Raw genomic sequence first — 19,966 nt, 5'->3', positions numbered from 1 at the left:
GAGTGGATTTCAGACAGTGTTACAGTAATTTTACACAAAAAGGGCTTTATTAATTTTATAATTCATTTGGTAAAGTAATTAAAGATTTAAATATGTGGTGGGTTGGAGTGAAGTTGCTCTTTTTAAATGAGAGATTATAGTGGTTGTGGTGGATGATGGCTCCTTGGCTAGAGCTAAAATAAAGTATCAGAAATGAGGATCTCCACCTCAACGTGGATTATTCTTGCCATAAGCTGGTCAGATGGCACAAACCTGGCAGTGAATCGCAAGGGTTCTGTTGTCTCCATGCTGTCTTCTGCAGCAGGCTGTTAGCCTTCTCGCCTCCCTACATCTATTGTCACAGAAGCAGCAGCCTAACAGCAGGTCCCCGTGTCTCCTGGCTTTTAGCTCCCCTCCCATTTCTCTCTTGAACAGGAAAATTATCTTTCTGGTGACATCATTTGTGTGTGTGTGTGTGTGTGTGTGTGTGTGTGTGTGTGTGTGTATTGGGGATGGCTGTGAATTGGTACCAGCTAGCTACCGGGCACATGTGGCCCTCTTGCTGTGAGAAGGGTGAAACAGTCAGTGGAAATGGTGGGTATTGCTAACAGTCTGAAGAAGTCCCTCTATTGTCCCTTCACCCTCCTCTCTCTCAAGTTGTGGTGATCTTGTATGCTAGGTTTCCAGGCTTGGTCAAGATGGAGATGGTTTGTACTTTGGTACCACTCTCATTTCTCTCTGCTCCTTCCAATTGTCTAGTTTCCCGATCTTGTCCTTTTCATTCTGACTTCTCATCATGCACCAATTACAGGCCAGCAGCCACCCAGTTCCTAGCTTCGGTGGGCGAAACCGCAACAGAGAGTATAGACTTTGGTGGGAGGAGCTTGCACACAAAATGGAGACTGAATGAGCCACTAAAGGGAAGAGCAATGCTTGCCCCTTTAGCAAAATGAGGCCTCATCAAGAGGCAGCTGGAGTTAGGGGACCTGAATCACAGACACCAAGGCAATGCCAAGGTCACATATATTTAGTGGGAGTACAAGAGCTCTGTTTACAAGGATGCCAGTTTCTTCAGTTGTTGCCTTCTGTCAGGAGGCTCCAGCTGCTTGCTACGCTCACCATCCTACTGTCATTCCTCTCCCCACTTCCATGGTCTCTCACTTTCCTCCAATCCCGCTTGTGGTATGGGAATGCTTCACTTTGTCCTCACAGTGAGGACACAGTTTGTCCTTTCATCTCTCTGTGTGAATCCAGTCAGCAGCATTCCTTTCTCTTCCTGACACACCAGCTGGAGAGCAGTGGTTAGATGAGCATCGATCAAGGGGAGCATCTGTTTGTTAACCAGAATATGAATACCAACATCTGGGCAGAGGTTTTTCTCAACACATACTTGAACATCGATTGTCAAATATCAAAGATGGTAATAACAAGTGTTACTGTGTGCAAAATACTCCATGCTCTAGAGCATCTCTGTTGGGATATACATCTATCCTATAGTGATGTGTAATAACCAGGATTAGTTTGGCTTGTGTCATATAAGAGAGCTACCCCAAGAAAGACTGCTCCTGTTGCAGCATCTGCTGATCCCCTTGTTTCTGAGCAACTGCTGCTTTTACTGTCCAAAAAGCTGCTGCAGCATCACCTGCTGTTGGTATTAATTCTGTCTCATCTAATCTGTTCTATCTAGGCCTTTCTACAGCACTCATTTGCTCTGCTTTCTGTGTCTTCCTTGAGTCTGTTGAGTCATGGGTCTGATCCAGGTAGGGGCAAGGGGCATTTTCCCAACCTTTTTATTAAGTTGTCCTTGTATCCAGGTGTATTATAATAGGCGATAACTATCTGAAGTGTACAAAAACCATAATGTGAGCTCTGAAATAAGGGCTTGATTTACTCTGAAAACACCTATTTATACTGATTTAGCAGTTCCTCTTGGTCTTTCTAGCTAATATTTTCTTACACCGTTCCGCCTGGACTCTCTTGTTGCCAGATGATTTCTTATATTTCCAATCTTTTGGGGTTGACCAGTCTGCTGTTTTTTCAGGTATTCAGGGAGATGAGTGATCTCCTGGCAAGGAAATGTTAGTATAACAGGAATATTCTTATAACTACATCATTAGTATAACTGTAGGTTGGGCACTTCATAGCCTGTTAACATCTGTGGTGTGAGACCCAACTGTCACACTCTATCTATACTTTTGCTGGGTATATTCCTTGGGGTTGCATAAATTTCCAGTTTGTTTAATTTTTGAGGGGTTCTTTGAGACTGATGAATGATCATCTGCATGGGGCATGAGAATATTAGGTTCCCAGTGGATTATGATGCATGGAATTCAGTTCTTTCCCCATTAGCAGCAACCTAAAATGAATTAAAAACTTAAAATTCATGCAAGGGATGTATGCAAGCTCCGGTGATACGTACTTGGTGATGTGCTTTTTTGAAGTGTTGTCAGAAATACAAAATAGATGAGGCTAAATGGAGTTAATGAACTGGTCTTTTTCTCTAAACCTTTAAGTGAAATTAGTGCTCATAGAAGGAGCTGTATTGAGAGCCCTGGAGACTGAAGTCATTTATTTGCTGCAAGCCAGCATCAGCAGTGCGAGTTTCTCACTCTGCCTTCAACCTTATTCTTGAGGTTACACCGTTTGGGTGAGAGGAGAGTTCAGTCTGTACACCCATTCAGTCCTTGTCCTCTGTGTTGATACTACCCACTAGGGTGTCAGATACTATTAGAATTTTGTGATTTGGACACCAGTCCACTTGAAAATGGATTGGTTAATTTACTTCACATATGAATTTACCATTTACCTTTGGAGTCCTACCTAGATTCAAATTCTGTGTTTGATTAGGATCATCTTAGTCCCTAGGAGATGTGTATTCACATAATCAAACCAATACTAATTTTGGCAAAACTCTGTATGATTGGTAGCCTTTGTTCAGAAGTTGGGAGGTAATGCCAATATCGAGGAGGACTGGAATATCATACAAGAAAATCTGGATTACATTGAAAACTGGAGTAATAGAAATGGGATGAAATTTACTAGTGCAAAGTGCAAGGTCATACATTTAGGGACTAACAACAAGAATTTTTGTTGTAAGCTGAGGATTTATCAGTTGGAAGCAACAGAGGAGGAGAAAGACCTGGGTGTATTGGTTGATCACAGGATGACTATGAGCTGCCAATGTGAAGCAGCCATGAAAAAGACTAATGCAGTCCTAAGTGCATCAGGCAAGGTATTTCCAGTAGAGACAGGGAAGTGTTCGTACCATTATACAAGGCACTGGTGAGATATCATCTGGAATACTGAGTGCAATTCTGGTCTCTCATGTTTAAGAAAGATTAATTCAAACTGGACCAGGTGCAGAGAAGGGCTATTAGGATGATCAGAGGAATGGAAAATCTACTTTATGAGAGGAGACTCAAAGAGCTTGGTTTATTTAGCCTAGCCAAGAGAAGGCTGAGGGGATATACCGTTGCTCTCTATAAATATATCAGAGGGATAAATACCAATGAGTGGGGAGGAGTTATTTAAGTTAAGTGCCAATATTAACACAAGAACCAATAGACATAAACTGGCCATCAATAAGTTTAGGCTTGAAATTAGATGATGGTTTCTAACCATTAGAGGAGTGAAGTTCTGGAACAGCCTTCCAAGAGGAGCAGTGGGGGCAAAAAACTTAACTGGCTTCAAGACTGAACTTGCTACATTTATGGAGGGAATGGTATGATGAGACTGCCTACAGTGGCCTTGGCTAGTAGCAAATATCTCCAACAACTAGTGATGGGATGCTAGATGCGAGAGGGCTCTGAGTTACTACAGAGAATTCTCTCCCATGTGTCTGGCTGGTGGGTCTTGCCCACATGCTCAGGGCCCAACTGATTGCCATATTTGGGGTCAGGAAGGAATTTTCTCCTGGGTCAGATTGGCAGAGATCCTATGAGTTTTTTGCCTTCCTCTGCACCATGGGGCACAGGCCACTTTCAGGTTTAAACAAGCGTAAATGGTGTATTCTCTGTAACTTGAAGTCTTTAAATAACGATTTAAGGACTTCAGTAACTCAGCCAGAGGCTATGGGTCTATTACAGGAGTAGGTGGATGAGGTTCTGTGGCCTGCAACATGGAGGAGGTCAGACTAGATGATCATGATGGTCCATTCTGGCCTTCAAAGTCTGAGTCTGTGTCTAAGAAGCACCTCTGAACTGGAATTGCAGGTGTACTTCTGATGTGAACTGAGAGGTATCAGCAGACCTATGTGGGAAAGCTTGCCCATGTCTGAACTACGTTATTTTTTTTAGTTGTCTAGTATTAATAGTCATTTGCTACTATAACTCCTGAGTTCGCCTATCATTTTTAAAAGAGGCAGTGCATGCTAGATGTGTGGTTTATATCTTAATTTTTCTGTCTCCAACAAAATTACATATGGAAATAAACCCACAATACAAGGGAACAGAGAAAAAGATACAGACATCGTATGTTCACTTTAACACATCTGTAAGACCCTCCGATGCTATGGTGATGAGCAGTCTAAGACCCTACAGTAGATAGGGATGATGGGGGAGAGAAAGTTATCTTCAAGAGCTAATGGCAAAATTAATACATTATCTGACACTTGGGCAGCTATTCATTGGAATTTCACCATATTTACTAAGCTGCATAATGGCTGGAGGAAGACTTGTCCCATCAACCCCTGGAAGAATTTCAGCTTTTTGTTCATAGGATTACTTGCAAGTTGCGTTCTTGTATTTTGTTTTTACTTATTTACTTACTTTTACTTACTGTACTAACTCTGATTTCATTATGACCTGGGGCATTTTCTCCAATAATTTCTCTGCAGCGTCAGGGCTGGCTTAGGTATTTTTAGGGATTCCATTATTGTAACAATTGTTCTTTCATGAGTTCTCTTCATCCTTGGTTTCCTTGCAGAATTGTTTGTACATATTTTAATGTAAATCAATTTTTTAAAAGAAAATCTGTCTTGCTGTATGTCTGTCTTTCCTTGTTATGCTTATTTTGATGGAATTAATGTCTAAAGGAAGAATAGCAATGAAGAATAGACGGGATTGGGGAATAGGGTGACCAGATAGCAAGTGTGAAAAATCGGGACAGGGGTTGGGGGTGGGGGGGAATAGGTGCCTATATAAGAAAAAGCCCCCAAAATCGGGACATCTGGTCACCCTACTGGGGAATCAAAACCAGAAAGTGCTGCTCACGCTGCCAGATTTGAAAAATAAGTGGAGCAATACAGTAGGAACTGCATGTCACAGTTCAAATGTTGTTCATGTTTGCATAATGATTCCTAGTCTTATGTTCAATTCAGGCTTATTAGCGTGTGGTAATATACTTTTATATTGAATGCAGTCATATTTCTGCTCATTTAAGCAATAAAATGCAAATTCAGCAGAAATAGTATGTAGATTAACTATGGATGCTTATTTGTTGGCCCCAGAGATTGTTTTCCTGCGTTATTTGGGCATAAAGCATTAGAATCTGTTTTTAACTAAGTTTTTCATTGCCCTTATAGTTTACAGTTTGAGTTAGCATGTTTCTTCTATAATGTTTCTAACATTTTCAATAGCATTCATGAGTCCAAATTGAGTTTGCTGACTTCGATTGTAAGGTGAGAACAGGGAGGGGGAAAAAAGACTATTGTGACTAGAAAGAGCAGCTTGAACAAGAGTTTGATTGAATTAGGGGGAAATTGCTCGTTTTATAGCTATAGTATTTATATAATATTGCAATATAAATCAAAGCTTCCTTTGCTTTTTTTTATATTCAGTCACAACAGCATGTGAAATGTACTGAACAGCAGCTGCTATTCAAGTCATATAAGATATATTCAGTAATGTCATAAGCAGGTTAAGCAAGTTGAATGGAAAGTAAAATCATATGTGAAGATGCAGCTATAGATTGACTGACCATGAAACCTAAATTGCTAAATTCTAGTTCAAAGTCCTTATTCCTTGTTTGGTCTATGAAAGTACCACTTTACTCTGCTCTTCCATGCATTACTTTGGCGGGGGAGGGAGGAAGCCATTAACCTTTTGACACGGGCTGATCTATTTTTGCCACCATTAGCATTAATATATTTTGTATTAGCATATTGTATTGCAGGGTGGTAGGGTCTTGGTTTTAAACAACTTGATTGTGGCATTTTTTTTTGTTTCATTTTTGCTATTCTGTAGTTTGAGTACTCAAATATAGGGCAGGTATTTTGCACACTTCTGCATGTTGCTTTGACAGTACAGTAACTCCTCACTTAACATCGTCCTGGTAATTGTTGTTACGTTGCTGATCAGTTAGAGAACATGCTCATTCAAAGTTGTGCAATGCTCCCTTATAACGTTGTTTGGCAGCCGCCTGCTTTGTCCACTGCTTGCAGAAAGAGCAGCCCATTGGAGCTAGCTGGTGGAGGCTTGGAACCAGGATGGACCGGCAGCCTCCCTATCAGCTCCCTGCTCCCCTAAGTTCCCTGTGCGGCAGCCGCCCAGCAGGCTACCACTTGCCGGGCAGTTCAGCTGTCCCTCCCCCCACTGCCATGTGCTGCTCCTGCCCTCTGCTTTGGAGCTGCTCCCGGGAGCCTCCTGCCTGCTGTGCAGAGGGGGAGGGGAAGACTGGTGCTAATGTCAGGGTGTCCCCCTCTCTCTCCTCCCCACTCCTTTACCCCATCTCCAGAGAGCGGGGGGGGAAGGGGGATATGACAGGGGTCAGGACAGAGGGAGCTTGCTGGCAGCAGCTGCTGTCTCAACTTGCTGATCTACTTAAAAAGGCAATGTACTTAGAGTGGGGTCAGCGTACTTAAAGGGGCAATGCCTCTCTCTCACACACATGTTGTGTGTGTCTGTCTCTCTCTGCCATGCTGTCTCTCCTCCCTCCATTCGTGTTGTCTTGTAGAATGTGAGGCTACATTAACAACAATGTGTTAACCCTTGAGAGCTCAGCCGAGTGCTAGTTCATCATTTAGCAGTAAGGCATTCCCTGGGAAATATCCCACCCTCTTCCACACTCTGACTTCATCACCTCAACCAAGCTTCACAATCATCATTGCTGTGTACAGTATTAAATTGTTTGTTTAAAACTTATACATCTCTACCCCGATATAACGCGACCCGATATAACATGAATTCGGATATAACACGGTAAAGCAGTGCTCGGGGGGGGGCCGGGCTGCGCACTCCGGCGGATCGGTTTCACCTATAACACGGTAAGATTTTTTGGCTCCCGAGGACAGCGTTATATCCTGTCTGTCTATCTATCTATCTATCTATCTATCTATCTATCTATCTATCTATCTATCTATCTATCTATCTATCTATCTATCTATCGAGAGTTATAGTCTTTTGTCTGGCAAAAAAAAAATTCCCTGGAAACTAACCCCCACTATTTACATTAATTCTTATGGAGAAATTGGATTCGCTTAACATAATTTTGCTTTAAGTAGCATTTTTCAGGAACATAACTAAAATGTTAAGCGAGGAGTTACTGTATATTTAAGCACCACAACCCTAGCTATATATCATTGCTATGTATAGTTACAACTGTAGCTGTATATCATTAAGCTAGGTGGAAAATATACTACCCATTCTTATGTAGTCTAAAGTTTTTCTGATACATTTTAACTTAATTTTAAAGGACTAATAAAAATTAGCCTAACCCTTACATGGAACATTTCATTATGTGAACTCAAAGCATTTTACAAAGTTGAGTAAAAATCAACTGTGATTTGGAATACTGAGGCAGAGAGAGCTCAAGGCCAAATTTTTCCAAAATTTTATCAATCTTTGACACCTAGAGGCTTATCTTCAGAGATGATAAGACCTGATCATTCTGACTGAAGTCATTTGGGAGCTGTGGGGGCTCAACACCGTTCTAAGATAAACTCTGTGTCTTAAGTTGGGCACCCAAAAATTAGTGATTATATAGGAAGGTTTTGGCATAAGTAGCTAGGCCCAATGTCACCCACTGAGTCAGTAGCAAATTTGGGAATAGAACCCAGGTCTTCTGACTCCCCATGTAGTGCCCCGTCCGCTGGATCGTGCTTAAGGCTGCGATTTAGTCATGGGTATTTTTTAGTAAAAGTCATGTACTGATCATGGGCAATAAACAAAAATTCATGGCTTGTGACCTGTCCATGACCTTTACTATAAATACTCCTGACAAAATCTTAGCTAGGGAGGCCTTCAGGGGGCCACTGCTCTGAGGTGCCTCTGCAGTGCTGCTGCTCTGGGGGGCCCCCGGGGTCAGCCCCATTGGCCACTGCTCAGGCAGTTCCCGGGGCCAGCCGCACCTGCCGCTGCTCAGGTGCTTTTCTGGGGCCAACTCCCCGGGGCCACCCGAGCAGCAGCTGGTGCGGCTGGCTGCAGGGCCACCTGAGCAGCTGGCCGTAGGGCTGCTCCCCGCCTAGGCAGCTGGCCCTGGGGTCAGCCACACTGGCTGCTGCAGAAGTCACGGAGGTCTTCCCTGACCTCCGTAACAGACAGCCTTAATCTCCTAGCTTTTTGTGTTCATTAAAACTCATTAACCTTTAATAAAACCTGTTTTGTTGCAATTTTCATAGATGCTTTGAAAATTTGTATAGAGAAAATATATTTTGACTCACGAAACAATGATACAGAACCATAGTCTCAGATATACAGCCATGTGCAAATTCCCTAGGATTAAAAGTAAGCCAAAATGAAAATGGCATTCCTGCTGTATTAGCACTACTTCTCAGCAGCCTTCCCATGAGTAGCTACAGAGTCACCGGGCAAATTGGATATGAAGTTTGCCAAGGAGCCAGATGTCTCTTCTGTAAGATTATCTTCCACAGACTAGTTTCTGGTTTTGTAATTACAGTCCAAAGAGAAAATGGAAAATGTATGACTTATGAAGGATGAGTTCACTGGAATATGGATACACAATATCCCACAGTATCTGATAGTTAAAAGGTATCCTAGCAATTCGTTTTTTTAAATTAAAGAATGAGTTTGTTGAATTATCATTATCTTTGTCTGCCAAAATCTGTAACTACTATACAGACCATCTGCACTGTAAGACACTCAATTATAACACTCATGTTATTGTACCAAAATGTTCTCTTAGTTAAGTATTATTCTGTTTGTGATACCATCTCTCTGACAATGCACAAAAGGTTAAACTCCAAGAGTTGATCACTGAAAAAAGTTGAGTACAGTTGCTGTCCAGTACTTGTACCGTATTAATGAAGCATTTAAGAGATACAGGTTGTAGTGATCTGTGCAGGGAACTGGGAGCATGAAACTTCTGAGTTACAATCCCAACAGCCCTTGATTCACCATGTGAATTTGGGCAAGACACTTGAATTTCTCTACTTCTGTTTTCCCATCTATAAAATGATGATAATACTTAGTTACTCAGGGCCCTGATTCAGCAAAGCACTTAAGCACATTATTAACTGTAAGCATGAGAGTACTGCCAGCCCTTAAAATTAAATATGTACTTTGCCCAACATTGGTTATGCAGAGATTGATTATTTACTTAGAGCAGATTCACTGCTGCTGTTCTGATGCTTTGTGCTGCTCTGGGGATGGAAAGCAGCCATAAACTCAGTTTACTAGGCTTAGAACTGCTTTGCATCACTGGAATGGCACAAAGCAGCTGCAGTGTGCTGCTGAATTTTGTCTGTAATGTTTTTAAAGCAATTTAAAGGTTAAAATGATGCTATATAAATATTTATTTTATTGGATTGTACATTAGACAGTTTGATCAGTGAGAATGCATTTTAATTTCTGGAGTAAATAGGATATACACTGTAACAGCTAAGCCTGTCATATCTCAGAGTTCCCTTTTATTGCTAGGTGAGAAATGCTAGGTTTTGCCAAGATTTCACTATTTTTCACTTTTGCTTAGCCTCCATATGTATATTTGTGGCCATAGGTTGGACAAACTTTGTATAGTGGCTTAGAAAATCATAATGATTAGAATGTTCATTAATATGTAACATTCCTTGAAATCAGAAAGACATTTGAAAAAAAAAATAACCGTAGACATCATCTAAATAGATTTTACCTACTAAGTTTACACTAAAAATATAAGCCTTATCCGCTGTCTCCAGTAGGGGTGATATTTGAGCTCTCTCCATAGTGAATTGTGTATGTTTTATTACTTTGTTTTTGTGCCCAGAACTTCAGATTATCTTAATACTGAAGAAATAAAAATAAGTAAATGAAATCTTGCTTATTCCCCTCTGTATGGAATAGTTCACATATCTTGCTGAAACATAAAAAGCCTTATTTATCACTTCTATACATCAATTTTACACCATGAAATCACATTGGTGTAATGGAATGAGGAGTCAGGCCTCAAACCTGTAGTATCTCGTTTCTATGTCTGTGTAGTAAATGTACATACAACAATATATTACACCAGTATTTTAATAATCCAGTTTCTGCTCCTTTACATTTATGCAACCCTATTGAAGTCATAGGGTCTATCTGGAGAGTTAGTGTATGGCAAGCTACTAAGCTACTTTGATCTACTCATGTTTCAAATGGGAGTAGTACAAAGAGCACTACAGAACTTTTAGTGCATGGTACCAGGCACTACACAACCAGTTAGTCTGTAGAGAGGGTAAACTGGTGCATTTTCTTCCATTGTAAACCAATGAGTGTTTAGGCCCACATTTGAATTGTGGGTGCTTCAGTATATGGGCATCCAACTGGAGACATCTTGGGCTTGATTTTCAGAAGCAATGATTCAACTTCAGTTGAAATCAGTGGGAGCTGTGGGTACATATCGGTAATACTACTGAAACTCAGGTGATTATTGTGTTGGGTACCCAAAATTAGTGAACATTTCTGAAAAAATTGTCTTAACTTTTGGGCCCAGTCCTGTATTCCTTGTACATACAAAACTTCTATCGGCTTTTGTTGGGAGTTCAAAGAATGCAGGATTGGCCCCTAAATCTGTGTCTTTAGCTGGGATTTTTGCCATTCATGTTATGAAATAGAAATATGTTTTTTGTAATGAGAGTCCTTAAGCACAGTAAAACAGAGGTTTAGAGTGTCAACATGCTCTATTCCTGTTAGATTAGTCTGTAACGTAAGAGGTACATGGCCTGCTTGTGCACGCTTTGAGCCCTCAGTTCTCTTTCTGGGAGTTTCTGGGTGTATAAGGGATACAGTCCTTCAGCCAAGCCCTATAGGGTTTAATTAATTTACACTTATCTGAATAAATGTTAAAATGATGTAAAATTGTTCTTTACTAATTGTTTTTGTGTCATTTAAGTGAAACTCTAGTTATTTACATACTCTTTTAAATTTCATATTTAAAACATTTTGAGATAGGACTGATGTGTCACATGTTTTGTGATATTTTACTAATGTTTATAAATGCACCTAGTTAGTTTCCCTTCTAATCTAAAACTAATTTGTTCCAGGAGCTCTTAAGTTTAGACTTTAATACCCTGATTCAGTTTGTCTCTCCTCATGTACAACTTTTATGAGAACCGTGGAACTTAATTGTACTTCATCAATCAGACGTATTCACCAAATAAATAACACAGACTTTACAGAACTGTTGTTATGAGATATTCACAAAATTAACATTTTTTATCCTATGCTGTAAAACCTATTGCATTCTTCACGGAGAAAATGAAACAATTTCTGAAATCTAGTTTGTAGAAATAAAACAGGAACAACGAAGTTTCAAAGTTGCAACTTTTTTTCTAATTGAGTGAATCGATTTTTTTTTTTTAATTCCTTTCAGGACATTTGAAGCTACATATAATGCCTCCCAGGGCTGAGATTATGCTCAAGTACCTGAAAAATAACAGATGCTGCTATGCTCTTCATAGCAGAGAATGGTGCTGTACACAGCCAGAAAACATCAGTGGAACATAACCCCAAGCAGCAAAATCATTGTTGAGATTGGCAAAAGAAAATTGTACTGTATTAGAGTCTATGGCTTTTCACATCTGCTAGGTTAGATCAGCAAGTACTGGCAACAGCCCATTCTGCAAATGGCCCAAATGTTTCCCTTCTGAGAATTTCACTTTAACTTAGTAAGCAAAATTTGTTCAAAGTAGATAATATTGAGTGTTGAAATAAGTTACCCCAAACTTTTAAACTAAAACACTTCTGAAAATAAGGATTGCTTTCATTAATGTATTATTCACTTAGTTATTTGGACTGCAGCACAGTAAATGTTTACATGTTGTTTGTTTTAAAAGAGATTTTCCTTTTTCCTAAAAGAAGTCCTGGTCCTTATTTTTCCTATTTTGTCTAGGTAGTAAAGAAAAAAAAAAATTCTTCCTCCCTGAGACAAGTAAGATGATAGAGCATCAAGTATGTATTTGCAAAAGTCAAAGTTGGTATGTCATTAGTTATATTATATACATTAATTTATCCTATATGAGGTTCAGTTTCTGTCTTAAGAGTGTATTATCTAGCAAATGGTATGGAGTTTTGGCACTGTTACTGCTAGTATAGTATCAGTACCAGTAAGTCTGAACTCTCATACAATAGGATGTATCCTTTGGCAATATTTATTAATTTATATTAAGTTGTTAATTATTTCATGGAGTGTTAATACTTCTGTTTTGGAAATAAATCGCATATGCCATGTTTCCCTGGGAAACAAAATACTTAACCTTGCCATAACCTGTACAGTTTCCAGGCAGCACAGATAACGAGATGTCACTTACAGCAACATAAAAGTGCCTCCGAATATTGGGAATCCAGTTCTCTGTCTGGCTTGTGGATGTAATGAAGGATTTATTAAATGAATAAAAGATTCATTAATAAAGAAAAATCTCCTTTAATGCCCACATAATCCAATTAATAAATGTTTTGGAAGATAGTGATCCATTCGTTTTACTGTTTTGTGAGGAAATGTTGTGCAATACACAGCCAGAAATGTAGGTGGAATTACAAGAAGCATACAATGTACTCATGAAAGCACAAACAAAAAGACCAGCTGCTCAGGTACAGAAAATGTACTTCCTAAAGTGCTGAGCTGTTAAGCTCACAAGTAGTATTAGAAAACTGTAATGGCCAGAAATGGTACTCCATTTATACTAAGATGATATCAATTTATCATCTAAGCATTTCACAACCATGTTAAATCTGGAACTAATACTGCTAGTATTATAGTTTTTCTTTTGCTAACACCAGTTGAATGCAAGTAGCAAACATTGTGTCATAACTTTCCCATTACAGCTCAGTAAAAGCTCTTCCAGCATTCCGGTATAAATTCCAACTTTGAGGGTTTAAAACTCAATCAGGAAATTTTTCTCTGATTTGGAATGCAAGTTCTCAACTTAAGAGCACATTTTCTTTCCTCAAATTAAGGCAGCCATTTCAGACGTCTGGTATGTGGTCACTCTGAGACCTGTGTGTTTCACACAAACATCTCATACGTAGAGTAGAACAACTCCTTGAGAGTTACACAATTACTCCATTGAACACTCAGCTAGGGTCAAACTCTCAACCAGGTGTTGAACCAGCTTCTTAAGTTGCGCGTGCACATTTTGAGCATTTGTACATGCAGAACCCAAATTTGTGTGCATGAACAGGAACTTAAACTTGCAAATTAGAAGGACAGCTCTTCAATTAACATGTGAAATGTACTTCCTACCTGGAAGGCCTGCCAAGAGAGTGTAGAGGAGTGAGGTTAAGGCACAGCAGTTCCCGGAAGCATGCTGAGCTTTCCCTGCCCACTAGACCTCTTGGGAGCCTCAGAGGGGACACATTAAGCCTTCCTGCCTCCAGAATAGTAAGCTACATCCCCCCCCCATCAGTAGGTGCTCAGGCTGGATGACTGGATGAGAGGGATGCCTCCTAGCTGAAGACAACATCTCTGCTCCTGCTTTCTTCCTCAGTCTCTCTGAGAAATTCTGGACTTGAGTTGGTGGCACCTGCATCTCCTACAGAACCCTCAAGAGCCCTTTTTTCTAGGAGGGCTGTGATCTCCTGCCCATTTCAAGCTATGTCCTGACTGGTAGGAGTCTGTTCTGAACTTATTCACCTGGGTGAAATGCCTCTGATAGGTTGTCAATGTGCAAGGCTAGGGCCCCGTTGGGGTAAGTGCTTCAGTGATTTCTTTGGTAGGAACGTCTTCTCCACTGTAATTGCATTTCAGGTCCACACCTCAGTCTTCTGTTGCTCCGAGTTCAGTATAGCTTTGTTCACTAGGAGATCTGCCTCTAAGACACTTCAGCATTCTGTCGGGTGTCCTCCAAATTATGATATGGCTGTTACCTGTTTGGGCTTGGTCAATTTCCAGCTGTTCCTGTCATACTTATCCCTACCCATACTTGCTGCACATACAGTCTATGTGCCGCACTCAGATTTCAGTGCATAAAGAGTTCTTTGAATAACTAGGGGAACTGGTCTTCATTTAGGGTTCTGGGAATAGTTGAGGGTGAGGGTCTATTTCTCCAACAGACTATGAGAAAAGGAGGTTCACCAGCTGCAGGAACCACCTCAGCCCATGTTCACCAGCATGGGATGAAGTTTGTGAATACTCTGAACCTTGAACTCATAAAACCAGTTCAAGTTGGCGGAATTTCAAAACTTTTTTCCTCCTCTTTTTCTCCCTCAGATAAGAGACTTGAAATGAACTGCTTCTTTCTACTTTCCTGTGATTTAAAACTTTGGAGTTCACTTAGTAAGCCAAACTTTGTAAGAGACGCACAGCACTAATAATACTCCTTACCCATTTTATAGGGTTGTTCTGAGCTTGCTTAATGTTTGTAAAGGCTTTTGAGATCCATGGATGAAAGACTGTTATATAAGTGGCTGTTGTTATTGCACTTGGAAAGCATATGAAGAGAAATGCTGGCTTGATATGAGACTACTCTGTGCCTGCTCCTTACACTCATATTTTGACCTTGGCACGGATGCTAGTGTAAAATGTTCAGTTTGTAGAAATAGTGTGATGTTTAATTTTGTTCAGTTAATTTCCTGGCTGTGCTCGTTTGGTGCTAGCTGACTTCTTTTAGGCTTTATCGACATGCAGACTTGCACTGGCTTAACTAAAGGTTAAGCTTAGTTAAGCTGGTGCAAGGTTGTGTGTAGACGCTCTTCGTTCGGTTTAAGAATAACTTCTTTTTGTTTAGCTTAATTTTTTAATTGCACCCCATGAATTAGTAGAGTTTTTTTTTTAGCATTATTGATGCGATGCTGGCAACTAGTTAAGGTACTTAATGTTCACTTACCTTAGTGACAGCTCATAGAAATTAACCAAAGTTTGACTGAGGATTTTTTTATCTGAACATCAGATAACTGAAACTCTTGATTATTGGAAGGTCAGATTCATTATCCCAAGATTTGACTTTACATAACCACTTTCTGTACTGCAGTCATGTTCCAGGAAATAAAGACTTCAATGCACAATCAGGGGAGCTGGCCCAGCAAACACTTTCTGCAGTCAGAGGACTTTCCCAGGTCAGAAGACTTTGAACACGATCTTAAGTCTGCTGGCCAGTTCCCCTTGCATAGCTTCCTACCCATATCAGGATGTGAGCACATATGATTTTATATGCTGTTAGACTCCATCCATAGAGTCTTATCTGCTGATGTTCTGCTGAGCCAACCAGCCCTGGGAGAACAGAATGTTTATAAGAATGTGAACCAGATAACCGAGTTTCTGTTGTTAAAAAGTCCGGATACCGGTGTATAATGTGTATTCTCAAAGTGAAGCATTCAGGTCTACTCCTGAGCAGATTTTTGTGTGTGAAAGTATTTTTGCATTAAAGAATAATCTGTTCCTGCAGTTCATTTCCTTTGGAAGTGTAGCCTCACTTGTGACATCATCATTGGTAGCTATGGAAATAATTATACTGTATGATATAGAGTATTATGATATCAGATGGGGAATAAGCAACAAGAACAGATGAACTGTTAAGGATATAGAGGTTCTTTGTTGATGTAGTCAGTAATCAAAAAATGGATCATTAAAGAATTGAGCAGCAAGTCTGACATACTGGATAAATTGCAGAAATGCTTTTCAAAGTTTTCCACGAGGCACCAGTAGTGGGTCAATCTTGCAATCCTTACACAGGTAATCAGTTGACATGAGTAAGAGATTTGACTGTATCAGAAGTAATGGATTTGCTGCGTCAAATTCTCATATTTGAGGGAAGAGGGAAACATCTCAGGGTTTCTAAATGCCAACAAGAAATGTGAAAAAAAATCCTTAATAGCCAATTTTTTTGTGGGATTTGCTCAAGAACAATACTTTTTTTTTCTATGCTGACCTGGTGTAAATGGGCAAAGCTCCATTTATGTCAATGGAGTTATCTCCTTTTACGCCAGCTGAGAATCTGGTCAACAGTTCCCAGCCCTGTGCCCATTTCTGGAAGATATAGATTGTAAACTCCTCAGGGCAGGGATTGTGTCTACCTGTGTGTTTGCAGAGTGCTTAGCTCAGTGGCGCTCCAAATCTGTCTGAAAGTGCAATTTTAATATAAATATTAAAAATAATGACAATAGAGCGGTTCAAAAGTGAGTTGAGGGAGAAGTTTAGTTCTGGAGAGAAATTAGCAAGAACATAAGAATGACCATACTAGGTCAGACCAAAGGTCCATCTAGCCCAGTATCCTGTCTTCCAGCAGTGGCCAATGCCAGTTGCCCCAGAAGGAATGAACAGAACAGGTAATCGTCAAGTGATCCATCCTCTGTCATCCATTCCCAGCTTCAGACAAACAGAGGCTAGGAACACTATCCCCACCCATCCTGGCTAATAGCCATTGAACATAAGAAGGATGAAGCTAGCAATGAGGTTGTTTTATAAGGAAAAGTAAATAAAGAAGAGGAAGGGGCCAAGAACAGAGGTTTGAGAAACTTCATGACAGAGTATGTAAAAGGGGGTAGATGTAAATCCTCCACCAGAAAATTTGTTAGGGAGTTGCCAGAGAGCAAAGGGCAAGAGACATTAACTCATTGTCTTCTGCTACATTGGCAATATAAGAAATAATAATCTATGCCTGTCGTATTGAAAATGACAACACTGATAGGTGTTGTCATGGCAGGGAACAATATATTTTATTTCAAGATTCTAGGGTATTGTAAATATGCTCAACAGAACTCTTTTAACTTAAAAAAATATGGTGGAACTTTTGGTTAAAGGTGGATTCTATATTCTGGAAATCTTAATTTGTCCAACTATTCCTACATTGTTAACTATACACTTTGTACCTGCATGTCACCCAATAGCCATCTGTAAACTGAATTTAGGTTTGGAAACTGCTGTTCTCATACATTTCCTGTTTTTCTCAAGTCTGCTGTATGTACATTGCGGGCAAATGTTTCTTGAATAGCAGTGTATAACCAGGGCTGGCTCTGGCTTTTTTGCCGCCCCGTGGGGGGGGGGGGGGGCGGCTGGAGCCCCGGGGCGAGGGTGGCGAGCCCCGGCGGGGGCTCCGCTCTCCCCCCGGCGGCCGGGGGCAGGGCGCGGGGGGGGGGGGAGGGCAGCGAGCTCTCCCGCCGGGGGGAGGGCGGCTGGAGCCCCGGGGCGAGGGTGGCGAGCCCCGGCGGGGGCTCCGCTCTCCCCCCGGCGGCCGGGGGGAGGGCGCCGGAGAGGAGGGTGGCCGGAGCCCTGGGAGGAGGGCGGCGAGCCCCGGCGGGGGCTCGGCTCTCCCCCCCCCGGCGGCCAGAGCGCCGGGGGCAGGGCGGCGAGCCCCGGTGGGGGCTCGGCTCTCCCCCCGGTGGCCAGAGCGCCGGGGGCAGGGCGGCGAGAGGGCGGCGAGCCCCGGCTGGGGCTCGGCTCTCCCCCCGGCGGCCAGAGCGCCGGGGGCAGGGCGGCGAGAGGGCGGCGAGCCCCGGCTGGGGCTCGGCTCTCCCCCCGGCGGCCAGAGCGCAGGGCGGCGAGCCCCGGGAGGGGCTCGCCGCTCTCCCCCCGGCAGCCAGGGGGAGGGCGCGGGGGGGGGAGGGCAGCCAGAGCGCCGGAGGGAGGGCGGCGAGCCCGGCTGTGGCCCCGCTGTCCCCGGCGGCCCGAGCGCCGCGCCGCCCCCCTCCAGGTGCCGCCCCAAGCACCAGCTTGGTTGCCTGGTGCCTGGAGCCGGCCCTGTGTATAACATTGTAAATAAATTTACATGTAGTATATGTCAGTTTATTCATTCCTCTAATATGTGGCCACATACTATGTTTATATGAAAATAATTCATTTCTGTACTCATCACCAATACAACTATTATGCTTTATAATATTTTATGGCAATTCAGGATAGTTTTATCAGAGGAAGAGATCTATAAAGCCTTTACTTCTTTGTAAGCTGGTGAAGGCAGTCATGGGCTGAAGGAATGTGATGATCCAGCTTACTTAAACTCTTCTATATTGTTTTCTTCTGAAAGAAACTAATCTTCATAAATACATTGTTAAAAATGAACACCACACTATAGAACTATCTCTTCTCTTCTTCTTTAAATTGTATTCAATGACTTTTCAAAGCTTTCTGCTCTTTCCTCTCTCCCCATTCCCAGGGTTTTCAGTATCCGTAATGGATACCTACCTGTCCTTCCATTTTTCTAAAAATTCCCATCTCAAAGACCTCACAGTCACCATTCATCTGACTGCATAGAAATTTCATGTCCTCAAGAACCACTGAGATCATTCTTAATCATGGGTATATGCGTGTGTGTATGTGGAAGGGGATCACTTCAGAGAGAAACTTTGCCACAAGGGTCAAATAATCTTCCCTGCAGCCGTCTTTCCTGATTTTTTGCTCTTTGCACCTGGGGTGATTTACTAGTAATAAAAGTCCACAAAATTATCTTTGCAGAGTTTTCCAGCAAATTTTTACTAAGGCTGGGAAACAGGTTCCCCTTCACAGAGTGAACAGGGAGTTCTACCCCCCCATACCTATGCAGTCCAGGGATCCTAAAGAGATCATTGCCATCCATGTGGAGGTCACATGGTGTGTCTCCACCAATTTAGTCCTGGAGGACCCATTAAAGCAACACCAGGGTGAATTCCCGGCCCTGTTGAAGTCAGTGGGAGTCTTGCCATTGACTTCAATGGGGACAAGATTTTACTCCAAGTCTCTTGTCCCAGGACCCCATTTTCTACATCATTCCTGACAGACACCTATTAGTAAGCAGCTTCTTGATGGGAGTTAGACTAGTTTGCCATGCTGCCCAAGGAATTATTTCTCTCTTGCAGTCTCAGTCTGGCTTGAAAAGGGGTTGGTCATTATCTTTTCAACCCACTAAAACCTGTTTCTTTGTGATTGGTTAAAGGATGTTCCTGGTAGCCAGAACTGGTGGCTCTGTCTTGCAAGTCTCCATTGAGAAGAGGGCACTCTCCTTCCTTCCTTCCATCCCAGTTAAGAAATCCTCTAAAAGATTAGACTATTCTCTGTATGTATTTATGCCTGATGTTCTTTGTCCCTAGCACTCAGGAGAGTAAAATTCAACTAGTAGAACTAGTATTAAAGAATCATGCAGAGCTGCAGAGGTTCTTTGTCCTATGAATAACTACTAGCTTTACTTTTATTTGAGGGCTAGCTGCCTCCTGGGCAGAAAGGGCATCATCCTCTGTCCTAGAGATATGCCATACCCTACTCAGTGTTCTCTTCACACATTTCCCAGGTGCTACTCAGTAGAAACGAATGCCTCCCGGGAGAATGCCTGGGAGGTCCTTCGTTCAGTGATGTGAGTCAAGGCTGTTTTAATCCTCTCACCTTTCATCGTGGGTCTTCCATGTGCAGGAGAGCTACAATTAGACAGATCCCATTAGTACCAAATCTGGGGAGACTTGAACAGAAATTAATTGCATGTTACCTCTAAACTTTGCTTCTGTGAGAGTTCCAGCTCCCTGTGATGAGGACTGGACATTTCTAGCATGTGTGTAGTTTATTTAATAGGGTAAAATTAGTCATTTGCTATGGAATTCCCAGCTAATTTGGTGCAGAGGTTGCTCATAGGGTGAGGTGGCAAAAATCCACCTGGGGGGAAAGGATCTATCTACTTGTGTGAAGAAGAGAGGAAGGAGTAACCTATTAGTCTCAGGCACTGAGGGTTTTCAGAGGGACA

The 19,966-nt window shown here is 41.8% G+C and overlaps 1 protein-coding gene across 1 annotated transcript in view; it reads left to right on the top strand.

Moving 5' to 3' along the window:
• Positions 1-19,966, top strand: part of KDM4C (lysine demethylase 4C) — a 429,818-nt gene that overhangs the window by 265,781 nt on the left and 144,071 nt on the right.

Source organism: Emys orbicularis, chromosome 6 (genome assembly GCF_028017835.1).
Source record: "Emys orbicularis isolate rEmyOrb1 chromosome 6, rEmyOrb1.hap1, whole genome shotgun sequence".
NCBI classification, from domain to species: Eukaryota; Metazoa; Chordata; order Testudines; family Emydidae; genus Emys; species Emys orbicularis.
This window is presented reverse-complemented; position numbering and strand designations above follow the sequence as displayed.